This window comes from Tachypleus tridentatus, chromosome 10 (genome assembly GCF_004210375.1).
Source record: "Tachypleus tridentatus isolate NWPU-2018 chromosome 10, ASM421037v1, whole genome shotgun sequence".
Classification (NCBI taxonomy): domain Eukaryota; kingdom Metazoa; phylum Arthropoda; class Merostomata; order Xiphosura; family Limulidae; genus Tachypleus; species Tachypleus tridentatus.
In genome coordinates, this window is record NC_134834.1 from 98,180,871 (window position 1) to 98,206,750 (window position 25,880).

General features: G+C 34.9%; 1 protein-coding gene and 1 long non-coding RNA gene across 3 annotated transcripts in view; one reads left to right on the forward strand and one right to left on the reverse strand.

Annotated features, from left to right (window-relative positions):
- Window positions 1-8,171, reverse strand: part of LOC143229926 (uncharacterized) — a 111,232-nt gene extending 103,061 nt beyond the window's left edge. For both annotated transcript variants that reach the window (XM_076462796.1, XM_076462797.1), the window contains exon 1: window positions 7,765-8,171. The gene's annotated coding sequence lies outside the window, so the exon portion shown is untranslated. The remainder of the gene's footprint in view (window positions 1-7,764) is intronic.
- Window positions 1,833-25,880, forward strand: part of LOC143229929 (uncharacterized) — a 114,348-nt gene continuing 90,300 nt past the window's right edge. The window contains exons 1-2 of the long non-coding RNA XR_013016128.1: window positions 1,833-1,956; window positions 9,712-9,845. This is a non-coding gene — a long non-coding RNA (uncharacterized LOC143229929). The remainder of the gene's footprint in view (window positions 1,957-9,711; window positions 9,846-25,880) is intronic.

Sequence of the window (25,880 nt, forward strand, 5' to 3'; positions counted from 1 at the left end):
CAAATGGGCCCCCACTAGTACGGCAGTATGTCTATGGACTTACAATGCGAAAATCAGGGGTTCGATTCCCCTCGGTGGGCTCCGGAGATAGCCCAATGTAACTTTGCTATAAGAAAACATACAAACATACATTCTACCAAATAGTGACAGAAAGATATTTAATTATTTTCAATAATAACATATTGATCATGGACAAATTAAATTCTACTTTGCAAGCTACTGAAAATTCTGAACATTTATAGACAATAATTTATATTAATGCTAGCCAGTGACAAAACAATGTAGAGGGCCAGTTTATGATAAAACTTAAACATAAAATATAAATACATATATACAATGTGGACAGCCAGTTTGTAATGAAACCTAAACATAAAATAAAATACATATATGTTCATTCAGTTTTGAGGAAAGTTAAAATTGTAAATCATGTGTAACTCTTTGTGGAAACAGACCATGAACCAATAACAGCAGTTATGAAATAAATTGTTGGAAGACCTATTTTAAAGAAAAAGCTATAACTTTGTATAAAGATGAGAAAATAATTCTTTATTTGAGCTAAATGTCACATTTAGATATCCCAATGCAGTTTTTTATACATTATTTTGTTGTTAAAGATCACGGCATAAAGGTGAGAACAGATAATGGAGGCTGAGGCTAAAGGTGTTGTTAAAATTATACACATGGTTTTTTCTACCTTATCCTCTCTGGTTTAGTGTTTCTGACAGTAATTCGTTATCTATTAGTTAATGCAATGAGGTTTAATAGCTTGCCAATATTTAATCAATAGACGGCTATTCTTGATGACGAGAAACCCACCTGAAATTAAAATGTATCTCAAACCGACTGGTATGGATATTGAAACTTTTATTGATAAGCAGGTTAACCTAGGAAGGTCAAAACCTTGCCCCCTGCTTGTCAATAAAAGTGGTTACCCATACCAGTCGTTTTGAGATAGAGCAAAACCAGATCATGTTCTGGTTTACTTGTTTGTTAGCAAATGATTAATTGGTTAATATATTATGGTTTGCAAGTTTAATCAACAAGTTATTAGCATACTTTAACAAAAAACAGCAGTAAAATTGTACAGACTCCAAGATCAGTTCCATTTCCTCTCACTCGAGGAGCCACCATTCATAGCAGCATTTCCTAAAGTGTGGTTCATGACCCGGTACTGGTCCATGTAAAAAACATGCCAGTCCGCAGAAAACTTAAAAAAGTTAATAAAAATTAACTTTAACCCTTCACAACCAACCGCTATTTTAAAACTTTCTCCAAGCCCTCGTTGGATATTATATAAAAATGTTATTAAACCAGTTAATATAAATATATTATAATAAAATTAATATTTTGAAATACATTATAATTTAAATTTTCATTTAATCTAACTTGGATTTCAACTAAACAAATGTTAAGGTAAAGAAAAGTGACAGTTTGTATTTAAGGCTACAAAACTATAGAATTCACAAGTTGACGGTTGTCTTTATACCTTCAGCCCCTGAGAAACTAAAAGTGCAACTTAAGATTATTGTGAAATGTCATAAATTTAAACAAAGTGGCAGCAGACAAGTTGCGGGTGGCTAGTGCTAGAAGCGTTAATTTGTTATGAGAAGAGAGAGAATTCTTTGTAACTTAGTTTATACTAACTAAATTTTTTAAAGTTGTTCATCTTTAACAAATCCCCTCCTCTATATGGATAGATGGAGAAGAAACATGCATCACAGAAGAAAACCTCAAAAAATGCGCAAATGCAGCCTAGTTCTAGTGAAACTGAAGTTAGTGAAAAAATTAACTTGTGGGTACATTGAGTTAAGAAGAAAAATTATTTTTATCTTCTTTAACAGAACTACAAAACCAAGGTGAAGAAGGTAATATTCCAGATGAGAACTCTTCGTCTATCAAATTTCTCTAACTGATAGAAGTAAAATGTGGATCCAGAAACCCTTTTACTGAACATGAGTAAGGATTACAACTCAGTGAATCATAAATTTATTTTTTATTGTTGTACTGTTCTGTGACACTGCACTGAAAGAACATTTTAATTAACGAGGCTTAACTAAAGGCTTAACTAAAGAACTTAACTAAAGGCTTAACTTAACTTCATAAGAAGTGAGATTTCTTATACTCTTTGTCAGGCTTCTCAATATTAGTTTTCTTAAAAAACGAGTACAGCAACAGATCAGATGTCGAGCCAGATTTCAGGATCAAACTGACTTCTTTTCCTACTTGTTAGGTAAGTTTATTTTTTAAAAGAGCATTAATAAATACACAGGTGATGTAAAGATTAAATAACGATGAATTATATATTTTTTAAACAGTAGTATTATAAAATACCTGTATACTTTATGATCGATAATGTATTAATAGAACTAGTGCTTCCAACTTAATGTTAAGACTTAGCCATCCTTGTCTTAACAGGTTATCTAACTGAGTATTTAAGAAGACCGGGCCTCATGAAAAATTACAAAAATAAACCGGTCCCTAGTTGGAAAAGTTTGGGAAATGCTGGTTTATAAGAAGGATAAGCCCAAACGAGCCGTTTTTGCATATAGATAAGCAAACACGTTACTCTCACCAGTGGCTCAGCGGTATGTCTGCAGACTTACAACGCTAAAAACTGGGTTTCGATACCTATGGTGGGCAGAGCACAGATAACCCATTATGTAGCTTTGTGCTTAATTAAAACAACAACAACTCACCAACGGTAGCTGTTTTTTAGCGATTTGTACGGTTTTTTTAAAGTAATAATATGATTTTTAAGCCGCTAGAGAGAGTGAAGTTGGATGGGTCAGAGTGTAAACTGAATACACACGGCTCTTCAGAGGACAGTCATAAACAGATTTGATACTTTATCTTACCAAATTGAAGCCCCTCATGTTTATTACTATGCTGTTGCTCATTTAACGGAGAGATAGAGAATAGTTTCGTTTCGTATTTCTGCTACTAGATGGCAGCAAGAGCATCACCTAGGGCCATTTTTTAAAATAATAGATATGTGTTCCTCACTGCAAGGTTTAATGTATTATCAAAAGACTGAATATACTAAGTCGTGTAATATTAATAAAATGGTTAAACTACTATTTTTATCTAAACATTATCATTAATGTTAAAATTTTCACTTCTTTCACTTATATTTTTAGTACCTTGTTTATTTAAAACACACAGATACAGAACGATTTGGTTACATATTTTCTCTGCCAGATAGCAGGAAGAGTACGTCGAGGTTTAACTTTATTAAAATCAGTTAAGGTTTTAAAACTGTTAACTAAATACTGAATACTTGCAGGATTCTACATTAATTTAGTTGCACGTTATTTCCTAGTGGAATATTAATGTACTTAATATATATATATATTAATTCTGTGCAGCATTACATTATAGGTTACCTGTATTTTTAATTTTAATTTAGAAATTAATTAAGTATTGATAGTACTAAGTTTATTATATTTACCAACAAAACTGATACACACAATTTTCTTTCTCAATACAAGTATATTTTAATATACAAACAACGATACAATTTATGATAACGGTTATTACTAATGATGGTTTACGTACAACAGTTTTACAAATTTACAGACAATACTGAATCGTTCATCCGGTCTATAACAGTATTTTACAGACGATCCAAGTCCACGGTGAGCAAATTAATTCTGAGTTCATATTGTTAACGCTTAAGCTAGCTAGCTTGGTTGGCCTCACGTCGCAAACGTTTTACTGATGAAGATATTTAATGTCCTCATAGAAATGCTAACGTCCGAAATTACTTCATTGAAATTGAACAGCTTGTTCGAAATCCGTAAACGTTCTTAATCAAATTCTGTAGTTTTTCCGATTAATATGCATTAATCACAACTGTAGCTTTTTGTGGCTTAATGTGTACAGGCTGTAGCTGACCCATAATAATCTGTCTCTCGGCATGTTGATTTTTATGTACCAATCGTGTGAGATTCTCAAACTTTCAACAATGTTTCAATTCACGCTAGTGTTTTCGTAAATCACATATTGTTGATTCTTGCTCTCGAGAATCTTCTACAAATTTAGATAACGAGAGGGACTTGCGCAATACACACACATCAAACCGAAACAAACGTATGTATGAAAATAAAGTTATAGCGGTAAATTGTAACAGACGTTTAGAATATCATTGCTAATGGTGTACATTCTGTCTCCATTAATTTGATTATTTATTTCAGATATTTAAAATTGAATAATGGGCATTTTTATCAGTGTATCTCGTAAAAGTTTTACTTCTAAAATTAATTATTTTTCTTCTCCCATTATACTTTTATTTGGAAAAACAAAATGGGACAAAAAATAAAAATTGATCATTAAGTATTTAAAGAATTAATTATAGTAGTGTAAAAAATATAATATTTAAAATTTGCTACAATAGTGCTATACAATTAAATGTTTAGTAGAAATAGATATTCAGATAACTGAGATGTATTTATATTGTTGGTTCAAATTATTTAATTACAAAATTCAAAATTTTAAATTGTTAATTTCATACAGGTGTTTCAGAAGATTTGACTGTAAGAAAGGCCTAATATTCATGAGCTGGTAATCCGAGATAGATTAATAAGTCCAAAAGTAGAAACCACTACAACTGTTACAATCAATGACAGTGACTTTTATGTAATTAACTCTTATTATACAGATTGTAGGTTGAAGCTGAACCAGAGCACTAAGAAATGATTTCCGTTTTGTGATTACAGTACTTTCTCATGGTCAGATAATATAATTACTTTTTATGTTCAACTCAACTAAGAACAAATTAAGCTCGTAACTTTCTAACGATTTATAATGAAATAATAATAGGTCTTTAGTCGCATCTTCTATGATTAGAAAACAACGAAATGATTTTTATAAGTTTCTTTTTAACATAGAAATATCACACAACATTAACTTTATAACGTGATTTATGAGGCACGTGCCATTTAGTTGACTGACGTCATAGGCTGTTAACTATGTTACAAGAGCTATGACCTTTTCGTCATTACTGTTAGAGAGCAGGCTATAGAGAAAACAGAGCATTATTGTTAACCATAATGAATATTTTATAGCCCAAGAGTTGGCGGTGGGTGATGATAACTAGCTAGCGTCTTTCTCTCCAGTCTTATACTGCTAAACTAGGGACGGCTAGTGCAGATAGCCCTCGAGTAGCTTTGCGCGAAATTAAAAACAAACAAACAAAATCAGCTTAGAATTAATGTAGTCATCTTGTTTCTATCTACCAATTGTTCAAGATGTGGATTACTGCTTAAACCTTTGTTAGTAAAAACTGAAGAATGAAATTACCAGCCCAGCAATCTCACTATCATCACATACCAACCTTATTTTATCATCTCTAGGGGTCATACCACCATTCTAACACTTGTCGTCCTAATTTCCTGGCCTCCTACTGGCACAGCAGTATGTCTGCAGACTCAACTCGCGAAAAACCGAGTTTCGATACCTTTGGTGGGCAGAGTACAGATAGCCCGTTATGTAGCTTTGTGCTTAATTCCAAACACTCAATCAACCTAATTTCCTGTTTCACCAAGTTTCTTGATATCCAAAAATCTTCTATGCCTCCTCTCATACCAGTTAATTTAAATTTATGATTGAAACGGATTTACTGTTATACAGTTATTTGTTTCAGTTTAATATACATTTAGAAATGTATGTAATGGATATTGTTAAATGTGTATTGTTTTACCTATTCTCTAATTTCTTAGATTTTCGAGTGTAATAATTAATATATGTTTTACGAAATCACTAGCATACCTTTCAATATTGTTGGGCCAACCGAAATTTCGAGACCTAAAGATTATAAATCGATGTATAATGAGACAGCAAAATATTGTTAGTATATTACAGTTAGTATTCAATAAGCTTCGAAAGCTACAATTAATACAAACGGTTATTAATCGGAAAATTAGATATTTGACCAGGAATATTTATAGATTTAAAACATAGTAAACTTCCATGAATTAACTTCGGACGTTACTATTACTACAAGGACATTAGATATTGTCGTCGGTGAAAACTTACACGCACTTTAAGCTAGTTAGCCGTAAGTGTACCTGTTAATAAACATAGAATTAATTCGCTCTCCGTGAACGTCGATAAAAGATTGAGTGTCAGACCAGATAGAAGTCTTAATATTGATTGTAAGTTTGTGAAACTATTCTATAAACCATTATTTCAATAGCCATTATTATAAATTGTTGTATTGCTATTTGTATATTAAAATATATTTGTGTTAAGAAAGAAATTGTGTGTATCAATCTTGTAGGCAAATATCATAAATTTGATAAATATTAACAATTAATTAACTTTTAAATTAAAATTAAAATGTTTGGTTATTTAAAATTATAATACGTAACATAATAAATCAGACTCGTCCGAGATCAATTATAATACGTAACTTTAATTTTTTCTGTTACGTTCTTTGTGATCCAACCTGTTTTCTTTACTTGCAGCTACAGATTTCTTTCTATGAGGAATATCTTTACCTTGAATCTTTAAAAATTTATCATTAAATTTTTTTCCATATCCAATCAGTGACTCTTAAATAACTCAGCTACCTAAATTATAAGATAATTCTTGTCGCGTCCATTCAAAATTTGCTTTTTTTTAAATTTGTAGCCCAAATACCATTATTCATTTTCTCCATATGTAGCAAAACATCAAACCTAATGGAGCAATGATCACTTACACCCAAATGTCCTCCAGTTTCTACCCTTCAGATCATTTCTATGTTTGAAGTTAACAATAATCTAAAATAGTATTATATCTAGTAGATGTGTTGACCAACTGGGGAAGAAATCCATCCTGAACAGTTTGCAGAAGTCTCTAAATTCTCATGGTTTGTGTCTAGGATTATTTCCCAATCAATATATGTGAAATTAGAATCACCCATAACTTTATTGATAGCTGAACTATTAATTTCAACATAATGTTTCTCACTAATTCTATCAGCATTATTTCATGATTTGTAACAAATTACCACTAATAGAAACTCAAATAGATTCAGTATACTTGTTATTTGATATATTCAGGATGTAACTTACATTTTACATATAAGGCTACTCCTCATCGATCCTAGATGTTTCAGTTATTTCCAATACCTCAAAATCCTCCATTCCTTTTAATGCTAAAGTAATATTTTTATTTGTTATACTTCTAGCATTACAGTAGTAACAATTAATTATTTTCTTATAACTTCTATAATCGTTTCCTATGCTAAACTTTTCTCTACCTCTTCTATTTGCATTTAATTTTCCTGGTCCTCACCACTGTCTAGACCTAGTTTAAACCTTCCTGACAACTAAGTTAATATCCTTAGCAAATAAACCAGCCCTTGTCCTATTTACATGTGAGCCATCTATTCCAAAATGCTTCTTTTTACTTAACAGATACCACAGATCCAATCAGTCTATCTGCTCTTCTTTATATGCTAATCTAAGCCTAGCAATTAACCCGAGTGACCTTACTTATAATTTCATACCAACAGTTAAATTTGGGCATTATCCCTGACAAAATTAAGTTATGTCATTCTTCTTTAAATGCCTTTATTAATCCCTTGTACTTATTAATTAGCTACTCTGACCTACATTTTCCTACATCATTAGCCCCTACATGCACCCCAAAAGCTTCATCTCTGTTAGCCCCTTTATTATATCTCCTGCGCTATCAGTTATATTCTCCTTCTATGCTACTCTGTAGCACAATCTGATTATTTTCTCCTTATTTATCTCACAGATTATTCTACCCACATACCTTGTCAAGGAATCGCCACATCCTTCTCTGACCATTTTGTTTTTCTACCCTCCAACAGTTCTTCATTTCCAGGAGTCAAGGGCTGCCCTTTGTTGTTCAACATAATAGGCTCATTATAACTAAATTCACTGCTTCTTACCATAGTATTATTCTTTCTAACTCCCTGAAAGTCGTTCTTAACTGAAGTATTATTTACATGTAAAAGTTTAATATCCTCTTGAAATCCTACTACTATTTCCCACAGCCTACATTTATCTTTATCTATTGCCTCTATTTTAATTATGATAGTCTCCAATTTATACTCAAATGCACAAACACAACGTGAAAATTGTAATATTCATAACTATATCTTAAAAGTACATGCCGGTCCCGGGTCACCAAATAATAAAAGCCACTCTTTGCACCCATTACACCTAGCAAACTGTGAATTCTTAACTCCTACACTTATAATTATATTTATACTTATAGTCTGAGAATAAATACTTAATAGTAAATACTAGCCTATTGTTAACACTGTAATTATTGAGCCTAACACTTATGATAAGATAACATTTTTGGACACTGTATTTTGACAGCAAACTTCATCTTTAATTACAAAGACTTAGAAACAAAACTTAATAATTTATTAGAACTAGCAACATACGTAACGTTAACAATCAATTGTATTTAGCCAGATGTATAACCTGTCTACATCTGTAAGATATAGCAGTATGCTCTGAATTTAAAACATTAAGAGCCAATACACTAGTTTTAGACTGTATTTAATAAAGCAATATATCTATTCTATTATACGATTTACCATTAAGTTGAAAGGTAATTAAGCCTAAAGTACCGTTACACATACTAAGCCTATTTTAATGTAGCAGTCAAATTTACATCTCTAAATTCCAAGTTAAAACATTTAACCTTACTTTTATTTTTCAAAATTACTATAACTAGTTATTATTTTGTTATTTAACCCAGACTACTACAAATTATAATATAAATATTATATTAATTTAAGAAATCTGTAAGAGATTAACTTTTTAACGTCCTCCCTCTAGTCGCTTCTCTTGAGACACCAAAATATTTGGACTCAACAACATATACAAATATAAAATAGTTATTAAAACTCTCAACATTCTGTGCTACATTTTTAAGGAACCGACGAAAGCATGGTGTGCATTGTATATCCACTCTTTTCCTTTTCTTAGTTATTTTTCTGGATTTTTTGTTTTTCCAACTATTTCTTGCTAAGAACAAATGAATTATCTCGTTTGCATGAACCTCGTTGGCTCTCAGTATTAAAAGAACAGTTATCGACGTCAGGAAATAGAATTTAAGGGAGGATAGTTTAAGAGCGACAGCTTAATAATTCTGAAAGGTTGAATATGAAATCCTTCACTGCGTCATAATAATCTATGTTAAAATGTTCCGGATACCAGGAAATATTCGACTGCTACCAAGAAAACCGCTAAAAAACCGGGTTTCGATATCCGTGGCGGGTAGATCACAGATAGCCAATTGTGAGTCAGCAGAGGTGCCGCTGTGCCACAGGGAGGGCTCGCTGAAATGAAATGCGCGCAAATGCGACCTTAAAATGTAAGATTCGTACATATTTTTCAAGACAGGCAGAAACCGAGTATTATTATGATAGATCGGTCGAATGTGTTCCTAATCTTTTGTTATCAGTGTTCTTAAAAAAAAAAACGCGATAGCGTCATATGTTAATCACGCGAAGTCACGTGAACAAAAAACTTGAAGGGAAGATACGTTCATCAACTAACCTCTTTATTTTACACTGTTTATCTTACAACTAACTGGAGTATAGAGGACATAATCAACAGTAGAAAAAGAAACGTCTGAAGTCAAGACAGAATTTTAACGTTTCGCTTTACAGCTTTTCGAAAAGCATTGCACATACACACACACAAATGTATATATCAATTTATTTTTATATTCTTCAAGGATCTATGAAAGGCAGTGTGAACGGCGCCCCTCAAACAGCACAGACCCTGGAGAACGAGAGTATGCATCTTTGAAGACAGGAAAAGTACATATTCGATAACACGTTTTTGAGGAGTTTGTTTTATAACCACCACGTAAGTTAGTCTACGGTTTCTTGTTGTGAATAGTATACAGATATCGCACTGAACTGTTCGTATCCAATACGAATACCAACATTATAACGGTTAAAACAAAACTTAAACACGCGCACGAACGTTTTGAAACTGCTTTAAGATTAAGCCTAAATTTTCATAAAACAAACTGTAATTTATTTGAACATTACTCTTAGCTGTCCTATTCTATATTTTATCAACACTTGAAGAATAGCCGTAAAGCAAAATCTTGAGTAGGTCTGATTTATAATTCTTTCATGTTTAACATTTTAAAAACTTCATACATGTCAGGGTTTAAGTATGTAAGTTCGACCTAGTATTCTACAGTTGGTGGCTGTGACTTGGTGATAAATTAGAACGATAAACGGACAACACAAAATCCATTTGTTTTAAAATGATATATTCAAAACAATTCAAATGTATGTATAAACATCAATTACACTCTAGGATATTGCAGTTGTATCAAAACTCTAAATAATTCTCGTTGGAAGTCCACTCCGGCTGATTCAATTACTTTGGAACCCGATTGACAAGACAAATTATTTTAACTCTACGTTTTTTCTTACTGTACAATTTGCGATAACTTTACTTACGTTACTCCGTAAGTTACCACATTTGTATCTCTTAATTAAAATAATTGTCCTCTTTTAGCCAAAGTACTCACAGACGGCTTCAGTTACTTTAGAACACTCTGACAAGTTACTTTATTTTTATTAAACTGTGAAACTCACTTTAAAATATCGCCTGTTACAGCAAATCACTTACACGCTGGCTGAACTTCACTTTAATTTACTTAACTTGCGTTGACTAGTCACGTATTTGTGCATATATATATATCTGTTTTTCACTGAGGCATTGAATTTACGATAAACTACAAGACGCGACGACTTAACAATACATAGCTAACGTTAGGGGAAAAATTCCGAAGATTCGAGTGACTTGACGACAACAATATCAGTAAAACCTAGACAACAATTTAGTTGCAGACACGACGTAACTCCTACCGAGTTACATAACCAAACTTGTCACAACTATCTCTTTTAAAATTATTATTTTTAACTCTATTGTTATAAAACGTAAGTAACAATTAAATATCCAATCATGTAATAAATAATAACACCCACACTAAATAGTATTGTATATACAACAATATATTACTTTTTTTTATTATTTCGGATTGAAAACGTGGAAAGTTTCTTTGGTTGTTTTTAAATTTCGCGCAAAGCTACTCGAGGGCTATCTGCGCTAGCCGTCTCTAATTTAGCAGTGTAAGACTAAAGGGAAGGCAGCTAGTCATCACCACCCACCGCCAACTCTTGGGCTACTCTTTTACCAACGAATAGTGGGATTGATCGTCATTTTATAGCGCCCCGACGGCTGAAAGGGCGAGCATGTTTGGTGCGATGGGAGATTCGAACCTGTGACCCTCAGATTACGGGCCTGGCATGGCCAAGCGCGTAAGGCGTGCGACTCGTAATCCGAGGGTCGCGGGTTCGCGCCCGCGTCGCGCTAAACATGCTCGCCCTCCCAGCCGTGGGGGTGTATAATGTGACGGTCAATCCCACTATTCGTTGGTAAAAGAGTAGCCCAAGAGTTGGCGGTGGGTGGTGATGACTAGCTGCCTTCCCTCTAGTCTTACACTTCTAAATTAGGGACGGCTAGCACAGATAGCCCTCGAGTAGCTTTGTGCGAAATTCTAAAACAAACAAACAAACTCAGATTACGAGTCGCACGCCTTAACACGCTTGGCCATGCTAGGCCTATGGAAAGATAAATTCTTGATCCTGATAGACGTAAAAAGAAATGTGAAGGGACGTGTACTATCGGACTAGAACTAAGCCTTTCGTGCTACCGAACCATACATAACATTTAAAACCTGCTTCACTGATAATCCACAAACTAGAGTTTCCACTGTCAGGACTTACATGTATGTCAATGTGATAGGATTATTTTACAGTAGGTGTCTCTGACTTGTTGGTAATAAATTCGAACAATAAACGGGTAGCACAGAAACCACTTGTTTTAAAATAATTTATTTAAAATAAGTCAAATGTATATACAAAAATTCGTAACACAATAGGATATCACAGTTGTGTCTAAAACTGTGAATAATTATCTTTTTGTTAAATGTCCACAAGGGTTGGTTCAATTACTTTGAAACCCGATTGACAAGACGAATTATTTTTATCTACTTTGTTTCTGACTATACAATCTGAGAAAAACTCACTTACAAGGAGTGAACAAAAATACCCCCACTTGAAAATGTTAAGTTGTCGTATATTTTATTAGATAACAGAAAGACACGTAAAGCTACATATTTAAAATACACACTCGACGAGATCTGTTCAAATATGATCTCAAATCCTAATTTTAACCTTATGTTCACTGGATGTACTCTGCTGGAACCTTATGTTCACTGGATGTACTCTGCTGGAACCTCATGTTCACTGGATGTGCTCTGCTGGAACCTCATGTTCACTGGATGTGCTCTGTTGGAACCTTATGTTCACTGGATGAGCTCTGCTGGAAACTTATGTTCACTGGATGTGCTCTGCTGGAACCTTATGTTCACTGGATGTGCTCTGCTGGAACCTTATGTTCACTGGATGTACTCTGCTGGAACTTTATGTTCACTGGATCTGCTCTGCTGGAACCTTATGTTCACTGGATGTGCTCTGCTGGAACCTCATGTTTACTGGATGTGCTCTGCTGGAACCTCATGTTCACTGGATGTGCTCTGTTGGAACCTTATGTTCACTGGATGAGCTCTGCTGGAACCTTATGTTCACTGGATGAGCTCTGCTGGAACTTTATGTTCACTGGATGTGCTCTGTTGGAACCTTACGTTCACTGGATGTGCTCTGTTGGAACCTTATGTTCATTAGATGTGCTCTGTTGGAACCTTATGTTCACTGGATGTGCTCTGTTGGAACCTTATGTTCACTGGATGAGCTCTGCTGGAACTTTATGTTCACTGGATGTGCTCTGTTGGAACCTTACGTTCACTGGATGTGCTCTGTTGGAACCTTATGTTCATTAGATGTGCTCTGTTGGAACCTTATGTTCACTGGATGTGCTCTGTTGGAACCTTATGTTCATTAGATGTGCTCTGCTGGAACCTTATGTTCACTGGATGTGCTCTGTTGGAACCTTATGTTCATTAGATGTGCTCTGCTGGAACCTTATGTTCACTGGATGTGCTCTGCTGGAACCTTATGTTCACTGGATGTGCTCTGCTGGAACCTTATGTTCACTGGATGAGCTCTGCTGGAACTTTATGTTCACTGGATCTGCTCTGCTGGAACCTTATGTTCACTGGATGTACTCTGCTGGAACCTTATGTTCACTGGATGTGCTCTGCTGGAACCTTATGTTCACTGGATGAGCTCTGCTGGAACTTTATGTTCACTGGATCTGCTCTGCTGGAACCTTACGTTCACTGGATGTGCTCTGTTGGAACCTTATGTTCATTAGATGTGCTCTGCTGGAACCTTATGTTCACTGGATGTGCTCTGCTGGAACCTTATGTTCACTGGATGTGCTCTGCTGGAACCTTATGTTCACTGGATGTGCTCTGCTGGAACCTTATGTTCACTGGATGAGCTCTGCTGGAACTTTATGTTCACTGGATCTGCTCTGCTGGAACCTTACGTTCACTGGATGTGCTCTGTTGGAACCTTATGTTCACTGGATGAGCTCTGCTGGAACTTTATGTTCACTGGATCTGCTCTGCTGGAACCTTATGTTCACTGGATGTGCTCTGCTGGAACCTTATGTTCACTGGATGTGCTCTGCTGGAACCTTATGTTCACTGGATGTGCTCTGCTGGAACCTTATGTTCACTGGATGAGCTCTGCTGGAACTTTATGTTCACTGGATCTGCTCTGCTGGAACCTTATGTTCACTGGATGTACTCTGCTGGAACCTTATGTTCACTGGATGTGCTCTGCTGGAACCTTATGTTCACTGGATGAGCTCTGCTGGAACTTTATGTTCACTGGATCTGCTCTGCTGGAACCTTACGTTCACTGGATGTGCTCTGTTGGAACCTTATGTTCATTAGATGTGCTCTGCTGGAACCTTATGTTCACTGGATGTGCTCTGCTGGAACCTTATGTTCACTGGATGTGCTCTGCTGGAACCTTATGTTCACTGGATGAGCTCTGCTGGAACTTTATGTTCACTGGATCTGCTCTGCTGGAACCTTACGTTCACTGGATGTGCTCTGTTGGAACCTTATGTTCATTAGATGTGCTCTGCTGGAACCTTATGTTCACTGGATGTGCTCTGCTGGAACCTTATGTTCACTGGATGTGCTCTGCTGGAACCTTATGTTCACTGGATGAGCTCTGCTGGAACTTTATGTTCACTGGATCTGCTCTGCTGGAACCTTATGTTCACTGGATGTACTCTGCTGGAACCTTATGTTCACTGGATGTGCTCTGCTGGAACCTTATGTTCACTGGATGAGCTCTGCTGGAACTTTATGTTCACTGGATCTGCTCTGCTGGAACCTTACGTTCACTGGATGTGCTCTGTTGGAACCTTATGTTCATTAGATGTGCTCTGCTGGAACCTTATGTTCACTGGATGTGCTCTGCTGGAACCTTATGTTCACTGGATGTGCTCTGCTGGAACCTTATGTTCACTGGATGAGCTCTGCTGGAACTTTATGTTCACTGGATCTGCTCTGCTGGAACCTTACGTTCACTGGATGTGCTCTGTTGGAACCTTATGTTCACTGGATGAGCTCCGCTGGAACCTTATGTCCACTGGATGTGCTCTGCTGGAACCTTATGTTCACTGGATCTACTCTGCTGGAACCTCATGTTCACTGGATGTGCTCTGCTGGAACCTTATGTTCACTGGATGAGCTCTGCTGGAACCTTATGTTCACTGGATGAGCTCTGCTGGAACCTTATGTTCACTGGATCTGCTCTGCTGGAACCTTATGTTCACTGGATGTTCTCTGTTGGAACCTTATGTTCATTGCATGTGCTCTGCTGGAAACGTATGTTCACTGGATCTGGTCTGCTGGAACCTTATGTTCACTGGATGAGCTCTGCTGGAACCTTATGTTCACTGGATGAGCTCTGCTGGAACCTTATGTTCACTGGATCTGCTCTGCTGGAACCTTATGTTCACTGGATGTTCTCTGTTGGAACCTTATGTTCATTGCATGTGCTCTGCTGGAAACGTATGTTCACTGGATCTGGTCTGCTGGAACCTTATGTTCACTGGATGAGTTCTGCTGGAACCTTATGTTCACTGGATGTACTCTGCTGGAACCTTATGTTCACTGGATCTGCTCTGCTGGAACCTTATGTTCACTGGATCTGCTCTGCTGGAACCTTATGTTCACTGGATGTGCTCTGCTGGAACCTTATGTTCACTGGATGAGCTCTGCTGGAACTTTATGTTCACTGGATCTGCTCTGCTGGAACCTTACGTTCACTGGATGTGCTCTGTTGGAACCTTATGTTCATTAGATGTGCTCTGCTGGAACCTTATGTTCACTGGATGTGCTCTGCTGGAACCTTATGTTCACTGGATGAGCTCCGCTGGAACCTTATGTCCACTGTATCTCTTCTGCTGGAACCTTATGTTCACTGGATCTGTTCTACTAAAACCTTATGTTCACTGGATCTGCTCTGCTGGAACCTTATGTTCACTGGATGTGCTCTGTTGGAACCTTATGTTCATTGCATGTGCTCTGCTGGAACCTTATGTTCACTGGATGAACTCTGCTGGAACCTTATGTTCACTGGATGTGCTCTGTTGGAAAATTACGTTTACTGGATGTGCTCTGCTGGAACCTCATGTTCACTGGATGTTCTCTGCTTGAACCTTATGTTCACTGGATGTTCTCTGCTTGAACCTTATGTTCACTGGATGAGCTCTGCTGGAACCTTATGTTCACTGGATGTGCTCTGCAGGAACCTTATGTTCACTGGATGTACTCTGCTGGAACCTTATGATCACTGGATCTGCTCTGCTGGAACCTTATGTTCACTGGATGTGCTCTGCTGGAACCTTATGTTCACTGGATGTACTCTGCTGGAACCTTATGTTCACTCAACAAATATCAAAACAATTTTGATCGATTTTTTCCTTTTTTTTTTTCTCTTCTTGGAAACTTTAGTTAAGAACTGATAATCTAGTTTGCTTGGCCTAACGAATACTTGTGTACTTAGATATTCTTTTTCCTTGTGGTTTTGTTGCTCTAAATCATCCATGTCTGATCCGAATGACAAAAAATAAAAATAACCCACTTTTAGGTGAACCAAGAGTTCATAACACCAAGAGTTGAAAAACAAAATCGGCTTGAGTACATAATGAGTGAATATTTGCAGTAAAAAAAGTGTCAATGCTGTGAATATAGCTGTTAGTTTGGACGCTACTATTGATTGTCAATGTAGTGAGTGTAGCTGTTAGTTTGGACGCTACTTTTGATTGTCAATGTTGCGAGTGTAGCTCTCAGTTTGGACACTACTTTTAATTGTCGATGTTGTGAGTGTAGCTGTTAGTTTGGACGCTACTTTTGATTGTCAATGTTGCGAGTGTAGCTCTCAGTTTGGACACTACTTTTGATTGTCAATGTTGTGAGTGTAGCTGTTAGTTTGGACGCTACTTTTGATTGTCAATGTTGCGAGTGTAGCTGTTAGTTTGGACGCTACTTTTGATTGTCAATGTTGCGAGTGTAGCTCTCAGTTTGGACACTACTTTTAATTGTCGATGTTGTGATTGTGGCTGTTAGTTTGGACGTTAATTTTGATTGTCAATGTAGTGAGTGTAGCTGTTAGTTTGGACGCTACTTTTGATTGTCAATGTTGCGAGTGTAGCTCTCAGTTTGGACACTACTTTTAATTGTCGATGTTGTGATTGTGGCTGTCAGTTTGGACGCTACTTTTGATTGTCAATGTTGTGAGTGTAGCTGTTAGTTTTGACGCTACTTTTGATTGTCAATGTTGTGATTGTGGCTGTCAGTTTGGACGCTACTTTTGATTGTCAATGTTGCGAGTGTAGCTGTTAGTTTGGACGCTACTTTTGATTGTCAATGTTGCGAGTGTAGCTGTCAGTTTGGACACTACTTTTGATTGTCAATGTTGTGAGTGTAGCTTTAAGTTTGGACGCTACTTTTCACAGACAAACATACTTAGTTATAAGAGTTAATGAAAAATAAACTTAGTTTGACTTGTGACGAAAACTTGAAAACAAAATACAATATAGTTGAAATCAAGGACCAATAGAGGAAGCACAAAAATAACTGTAACTTAAAACAGGAATAAAGAACTACCTTAAAGTAGGAATCTAAATGACATTGAAAGCTGAATCATAAGTGTAAAGAAACCAGAAATCTAAATGTCATTGAAAACCGAAACATAGTTGTAAAGAAACCAGAAATCTAAATGTCATTGAAAACCGAAACATAGGTGTAAAGAAACCAGAAATCTAAGTGTCATTGAAAGCTGAATCATAGGTGTAAAGAAACCAGAAATCTAAGTGTCATTGCAAGCTCAATCCTAAGTGTAGAGAAACCAAATATCTAAGTGTCATTGAAAGCTCAATCCTAGGTGTAGAGAAACCAAATATCTAAGTGTCATTGAAAGCTGAATCATAGGTGTAAAGAAACCAGAAATCGAAGTGTCATTGAAAGCTGAATCATAGGTGTAAATAAACCAGAAATCTAAGTGTCATTGAAAGCTGAATCATAGGTGTAAAGAAACAAGAAATCTAAGTATCATTGAAAGCTGGATCATAGGTGTAAAAAAACCAGAAAACATAGGTGTAAAGAAACCAGAAATCTAAATGTCATTGACAACCGAAACATAAGTGTTACGAAACTTGAAATCTAAGTGTCACTGAAAACCGAAACATAGGTGTGAAGAAACCAGAAATCTTAGTGTCATTGAAAACCGAAACATAGGTGTAAAGAAACTAGAAATCTAATAGTCATTGAAAACCGAAACATAGGTGTAAAGAAACCAGAAATCTAAATGTCATTGAAAACCGAAACATAGGTGTAAAGAAACCAGAAATCTAAGTGTCACTGAAAACCGAAACATAGGTGTGAAGAAACCAGAAATCTAAATGTCATTGAAAACCGAAACATAGGTGTAAAGAAACCAGAAATCTAAGTGTCATTGAAAACCGAAACATAGGTGTAAAGAAAGTAGAAATCTAAGTGTCATTGAAAACCGAAACATAGGTGTAAAGAAACCAGAAATCTAAATTTCATTGAAAACCGAAACATAGGTCTAAAGAAACCAGAAATCTAAATGTCATTGAAAGCTGAATCATAGGTGTAAAAAAACCAGAAATCTAAGTGTCATTGAAAGCTGAATCATAAGTGGAAAGAAACCAGAAATCTAAGTGTCATTGGAAGCTGAATCAAAGGTGAAGAGAAAACAGAAATCTAAGTGTCATTGAAAGCTGAATCATAGGTGTAAAGAAATTAGAAATCTAAGTGTCATTGAAAGCTGAATCATAGGTGTAAAGAAACAAGAAATCTAAGTGTCATTGAAAGCTGGATCATAGGTGTAAAAAAACCAGAAAACATAGGTGTAAAGAAACCAGAAATCTAAATGTCATTGAAAACCGAAACATAGGTGTAAAGAAACCAGAAATCTAAATGTCATTGACAACCGAAACATAGGTGTAAAGAAACCAGAAATACAAATGTCATTGAAAACCGAAACATAGGTGTAAAGAAACTAGAAATCTAAGTGTCATTGAAAACCGAAACATAAGTGTAATAGAAACCAGAAATCTAAGTGTCATTGAAAGCTGAATCATAATTGGAAAGAAACCAGAAATCTAACTGTCATTGGAAGTTGAATCATAGGTGTAGAGAAACCAGAAATCTAAATGTCATTGAAAACCGAAACATAGGTGTACAGAAACCAGAAATCTAAGTGTCATTGAAAGCTGAATCATAAGTGGAAAAAAACCAGAAATCTAACTGTCATTGGAAGCTGAATCATAGGTGTAGAGAAACCAGAAATCTAAGTGTCATTGAAAGCTGAATCATAGGTGTAAAATGACAAGAAATCTAAGTGTCATTGAAAGCTGGATCATAGGTGTAACAAAACCAGAAAACATAGGTGTAAAGAAAGTAGAAATCTAAGTGTCATTGAAAACCGAAACATAGGTGTAAAGAAACCAGAAATCTAAATGTCATTGACAACCGAAACATAGGTGTAAAGAAACCAGAAATACAAATGTCATTGAAAACCAAAACATAGATGTCAAGAAACTAGAAATCTAAGTGTCATTGAAAACCGAAACATAGGTGTAAAAAAACCAGAAATCTAAAAGTCATTGAAAGCTGAATTATAAGTGTAATAGCAACCAGAAATGAAAGTGACATTGAAATCTGAAGCATAGGTGTAAAGAAACCAGAAATCTAAGTGTCATTGAAAACTGATTCAGGTGTAATAGAAACCAGAAATCTAAGTGTCATTGAAAATCGAAACATAGGTGTAAAGAAACCAGAAATCTAAGTGTCATTGAAAGCTGAATCATAGGTGTAGAGAAACCAGAAATCTAAGTGTCATTGAAAACCGAAACATAGGTGTAATAGAAACCAGAAATCTAAGTGTCATTGAAAGCTGAAACATAGGTGTAAAGAAACCAGAAATCTAAATGTCAATGAAAGCAGAATCATAGGTGTAATTGAAACCAGAAATCTAAATGTCATTGAAAGCAGAATCATATGTGTAGTAGAAACCAGAAATTAAGTGTCGTTGAAAGCTGAAACATAGGTGTAATAGAAACCAGAAATCTAAATGTCATTGAAAACCGAAACATAGGTGTAAAGAAACCAGAAATATAAGTGTCATTGAAAACCGAAACATAGTTGTAAAGAAACCAGAAATCTCAGTGTCATTGAAAGCTGAAACATAGGTGTAATAGAAACCCGAAATCTAAATGTCATTGAAAACCGAAACATTGGTGTAATAGAAACCAGAAATCTCAGTGTCATTGAAAGCTGAATCATAGGTCTAATAGAAACCAGAAATCTAAGTGTAATTGAAAGCTGAATCATAGGTCTAATAGAAACCAGAAATCTAAGTGTCATTGAAAACCGAAACACAGGTGTAATAGAAACCAGAAATCTAAGTGTCATTGAAAGCTGAATTATAAGTGTAATAGCAACCAGAAATGAAAGTGACATTGAAATCTGAATCATAGGTGTAAAGAAACCAGAAATCTAAGTGTCATTGAAAACTGATTCAGGTGTAATAGAAACCAGAAATCTAAGTGTCATTGAAAATCGAAGCATAGGTGTAAAGAAACCAGAAATCTAAATGTCATTGAAAACCTGAGACACAGGTGTAAAGAAACCAGAAATCTAAGTGTCATTGAAAGCTGAATCATAGGTGTAGAGAAACCAGAAATCTAAGTGTCATTGAAAACCGAAACATAGGTGTAATAGAAACCAGAAATCTAAGTGTCATTGAAAACTGATTCAGGTGTAATAGAAACCCGAAATCTAAATGTCATTGAAAACCGAAACATTGGTGTAATAGAAACCAGAAATCTCAGTGTCATTGAAAGCTGAATCATAGGTCTAATGGAAACCAGAAATCTAAGTGTAATTGAAAGCTGAATCATAGGTCTAATAGAAACCAGAAATCTAAGTGTCATTGAAAACCGAAACATAGGTGTAATAGAAACCAGAAATCTAAGTGTCATTGAAAACTGATTCAGGTGTAATAGAAACCCGAAATCTAAATGTCATTGAAAACCGAAACATTGGTGTAATAGAAACCAGAAATCTCAGTGTCATTGAAAGCTGAATCATAGGTCTAATGGAAACCAGAAATCTAAGTGTAATTGAAAGCTGAATCATAGGTCTAATAGAAACCAGAAATCTAAGTGTCATTGAAAACCGAAACACAGGTGTAATAGAAACCAGAAATCTAAGTGTCATTGAAAGCTGAAACATAGGTGTAAAGAAACCAGAAATCTAAATGTCATTGAAAGCAGAATCATAGGTGTAATTGAAACCAGAAATCTAAATGTCATTGAAAGCAGAATCATATGTGTAATAGAAACCAGAAATTAAGTGTCGTTGAAAGCTGAAACATAGGTGTAATAGAAACCAGAAATCTAAATGTCATTGAAAACCGAAACATGGGTGTAAAGAAACCAGAAATATAAGTGTCATTGAAAACCGAAACATAGTTGTAAAGAAACCAGAAATCTAGTGTCATTGAAAGCTGAAACATAGGTGTAATAGAAACCCGAAATCTAAATGTCATTGAAAACCGAAACATTGGTGTAATAGAAACCAGAAATCTAAGTGTAATTGAAAGCTGAATCATAGGTCTAATAGAAACCAGAAATCTAAGTGTCATTGAAAACCGAAACACAGGTGTAATAGAAACAAGAAACCTTAATGTCATTGAAAACCGAAACATAGGTGTAATAGAAGATATAAACATACATTAAAGGGGGAGAGAGATATATGGTGATGATAAGATAATTACACAAAAGAAACACAATGTTTACTTTTGTGGCATCCCAACACAATTATTCTTCATCACCTGGCATGACCAGATAATCTGAGAGGCGCAGGTTCGAATCCCCGTTATACCAAACATGCTCGCTCTTTCAGCAGTGATAGCGTTATTATGTTACGGTCAATCCCACTATTCGTTGGTAAAAGAGTTGTCCAAGAGTTGGCAGTGGGTTGTTATTAGTTGCTGCCTTCCCTCTGGTCTTACACTGCTAAATTAGGGACGGCTAGCACAGATGGCATTCATGCTGCTTTACACGAATTTCAAAATACTAACAAAATCATCCTTCAGCCTCAAAACCGACAAAAATTGGCTCTGATGAAATTTTCAGAGATAAATTTTGTTTTAGAAATGCTGTGCCACAGAAAGTTTACCAATAGCTAGTTCCTACGCTTGGTATGTCCTGTGCCCTTCAACTTGCTGTGATTGAAAGAAGCTCAAAGTATAGGTAATTTCAAACAATCTTATTATAACTTTCTTTTCCTTATCTGTTTTGATTATTATGGTTCCGACAAGCTTGTTATGAGCGTAGCAATATTACGTTTCTCTACAGTCCACGCTTTCTAGACCACTAACCTTCCAAATAAAGTTTTTATAATTTATGTTAATTCAGTTATTATGCGAAGTATACTCTAAATCGAAACCCTTAATGGACTTGCTACAAAGAGTAAGAACTCCTCAACCGGCTGTTGTTATATTTTTGAAATGAGTATTTCAGCTAACTTTATGTTTCAATGTAAATAAAATTGTCGTGTTAGGTTGTTTGGGGCAGAATATTTGGGTTCTACTAAGGGAAGTTACTCGCGTTTTTTTTAAATTCTAGATCTCTTTTCGTTTTGTCGTACGTTTCAGCACCGATAAAAACAACAATAAAACAGGAAAACAATTTCAAATGGATTTCTACGAAAGACAAAGTAATATCAAATAAATGTAAGCCTAATGTTCGTCGACGGTAATCAGTTAAGCCTGCGTGTACGCGATAGAGAATGTTGTGGTACTTTATCAGAAAGTACGTGACAAAATTTCCCGAATTCTCAGATTATTCCACGTTGATACTTACCAGTGAATAGTTGATTAGAGTATTCACCGAAAAACATTTCACGAAATGATAAACGAAGAAAGGAAATCGTTAATTCAAGTTCGGGAGTTCCTGCTGTAGGTTCAGTAATTACTATCGGAGATCGAAAATAACCACTGGTGTTGTTTCTTGTTCATCAAAACGTGACAACCGATTTCTGAGCCTTCATTCTTTGCTCCTCGTATGTGATAAATGAATGCCTTTGAAACAGCGCTATTCTGTTAAAACCTTTCCGCACGGAAATAACACAAGAAATCTTTGGGCCTTTTCGTAGTGGACTGTAATTATATAATTGAATTCCATTGAATAATATACTACAAAAAATTATGTAAGAAAAAGTACAAAATGGCGAAAGTTACACATACTATGAAAGACAAGCATGGTGAGTAATTAGGCAATATACTTTAATTTTTGAAATTCTTGACGTGAGAATCAACACACTCTTAACGACGAGTTTTAGGCCTACAGTCTTTGATTTCTGAGATTATACAGAACTAGATAGAAATGTTGTCTTTGTTTATTTCTCGTCCAGGAATTTTTCATTTAAACAATTTAAATGACAAACGTGATTTCCGTATAATTTTTGTTAGATAACACGACCCAACTTAACATCACTTACAAACTCATGAGTCAGGGAAGACCATTAGACGCTTGCTTTGTGAATGCGGGTTTTCTCAGGGTATTCCCATTTCTCTCGGCAGCTAATTTTGAGGCATTGAATTTATAGAATCCCGCCATGTTGCACCTGAAAGGAGGCCTACATGTCATAGTAGAATCTTGTCGTCTGCAACACTTTGCCTCCTCTGCAGCTGACAACTTTTTTGTGAGTCCATCTATAAAATTATAAATCGACTTGCACTCACAAATTAAACAATTTAATGCAAAACTTAAACTTCCATAATAATATTACTCTATTCACTTACTGGCGGGGCGAAGAGAAATACCAACATCCCTGAACACTTTAGTTGAGCAAAGTTCTACTATTTTTTGAAACTAAATCCCTGCCAGGATATAAATAAAACCAAAAATTACTGTGTGTATAGATGGCACTGAACTAAGATTTTATGCACAGTGGTATGAAAACAAAAATATTTAAAAGCTTTCTTTCTAGGAAAAAAGGCCTACTGTCACATTAGACAAACAAAAGTTTCTCAACGTTTTAGGTGAATTTGATTTCATTATTTCCGAAAATAGTATAATTTTGTTCTTAGTTTCTGAAACGCCAGATGTATAAAATATCTCACCGCTAAACCTAATAAAACAGTTAACTTTCTAAAACCTTAAGGTTAATAGAATTGTTATTTTCTTTGCAATTGTTAATAACAAAAGTTCAAATACCGACAGGCTTCAAGTTGCAAAATCATTTTCTAACGAGAAAAACAAAAATAAATTACTCGTGTATAAATTATTAACATGAAATACTACAATGTATAAACAGGCTCACCAACTGTATACAGTGTATAAAGCTTTTGTTTGTTTGTTTGGAAATTTCGCACAAAGCTACTCGAGGGCTATCTGTGCTAACCGTCCCTAATTTAGCAGTGTAAGACTAGAGGGAAGGCAGCTAGTCATCACCACCAATTCTTGGGCTACTCTTTACCAATAGTGGGATTGACCGTAACATTATACACCCCCACAGCTGGGAGGGCGAGGATGTTTAGCGCGACGCGGGCGCGAACCCACGACCCTCGGATTACGAGTCGCACGCCTTACGCGCTAGGCCATGCCGGGCCTGTGTATAAAGCTTTACAGGATCACAAATTTAAATTCTAACAATTACATAATATACAGACAGTAGAAATATTTAAACATTTGTGGTTACAACACGAAATTTGGTTTCATAATAGCTAACTAATTATTTTCTATGCAGTACAAAAGAACATGAAATTAAAATTCCTTTCTTTTGTTTAATAATTTCATGATTAGCACTAAATTTTTCATTATTACATTTTACCAATCTATAATAACAATCACTTGTCTAAAACAACAATATTCGATTGTACAATAATTTAGCACAGCACTTAATTTGTTAATTATAATATCCTGGAACGAAATTTTCTTGTCGACTGACAATTCATCTGCCTATAATAACTATATGTCAAAACACCCTCTTTTATGACACATTACTTTACTGTTTTATTATTGTTTATTATAATAAACAATTAAAGTATTGTGATAAAAACGTACTATACAAAATAACCAAATTATTCTATTAAACAAATAAAGTTTTGTATTAAACAAGAAAGTATTGTGTCAAGTGTTATAATAAACAAGTAAAATGTATTACTAAACCCAAACATACTAAATAAAATCACACAGTTAATGTATTAAACAAATGGATCACGAAAGTGTTGTAAGGTATGACAATAAATAAGTAAAGTCTGATGCTAAATAAAATAACCAAATTAATATTTTAGACATATTAGTTTTAGTATTAAACAAGAAATGTTGTGTGAAGTATCATAATAAACATGTAATGTGTGATGAAAAAAACATTCTATATAAAATAATTTATTACTCAGGGTAGCTCTTGCATTAGACATGAACGTGTAATACAATAAAGAGTTATTAAAGAGTAGTTTATAGTACTTAACAAAAACATACTAAATTAAGTAAAATATGTTATTACTCACAGAAGCTGTTGTGTTTGATAGTAAACAATTGTGTTAAATGTTACAATAATCAGATAAAGTGTGATTCTAAACAAAAATAAACAATACAAAATAACCAAAATCGTGTATTAAACAGACAAAGTACTGTCTGAAGTATCGAAATAAACAGATTAAGTTTGGTGGTAAAGAAAACAAACAAATTATTTTATTACTGAGACAAGCTGTTATATTAGAAAAGGAAGTGTTGTTTCAAGTGTTACAATAAATACGTAAGGTATGGTACTAAACAAAAACTTACTACATAAAATAAAATTAAAATTTAACCACGGAACCTGTTGTATTTGAGAAGGAAGTGTTGTTTCAAGTGTTACAATAAATACGTAAGGTATGGTACTAAACAAAAACTTACTACATAAAATAAAATTAAAATTTAACCACGGAACCTGTTGTATTTGAGAAGGAAGTGTTGTTTCAAGTGTTACAATAAATACGTAAGGTATGGTACTAAACAAAAACTTACTACATAAAATAAAATTAAAATTTAACCACGGAACCTGTTGTACTTGAGAAGGAAGTGTTGTTTCAAGTGTTACAATAAATACGTAAGGTATGGTACCAAACAAAAACTTACTACATAAAATAAAATTAAAATTTAACCACGGAACCTGTTGTATTTGAGAAGGAAGTGTTGTTTCAAGTGTTACAATAAATACGTAAGGTATGGTACCAAACAAAAACTTACTACATAATATAAAATTAAAATTTAACCACGGAACCTGTTGTATTTGAGAAGGAAGTGTTG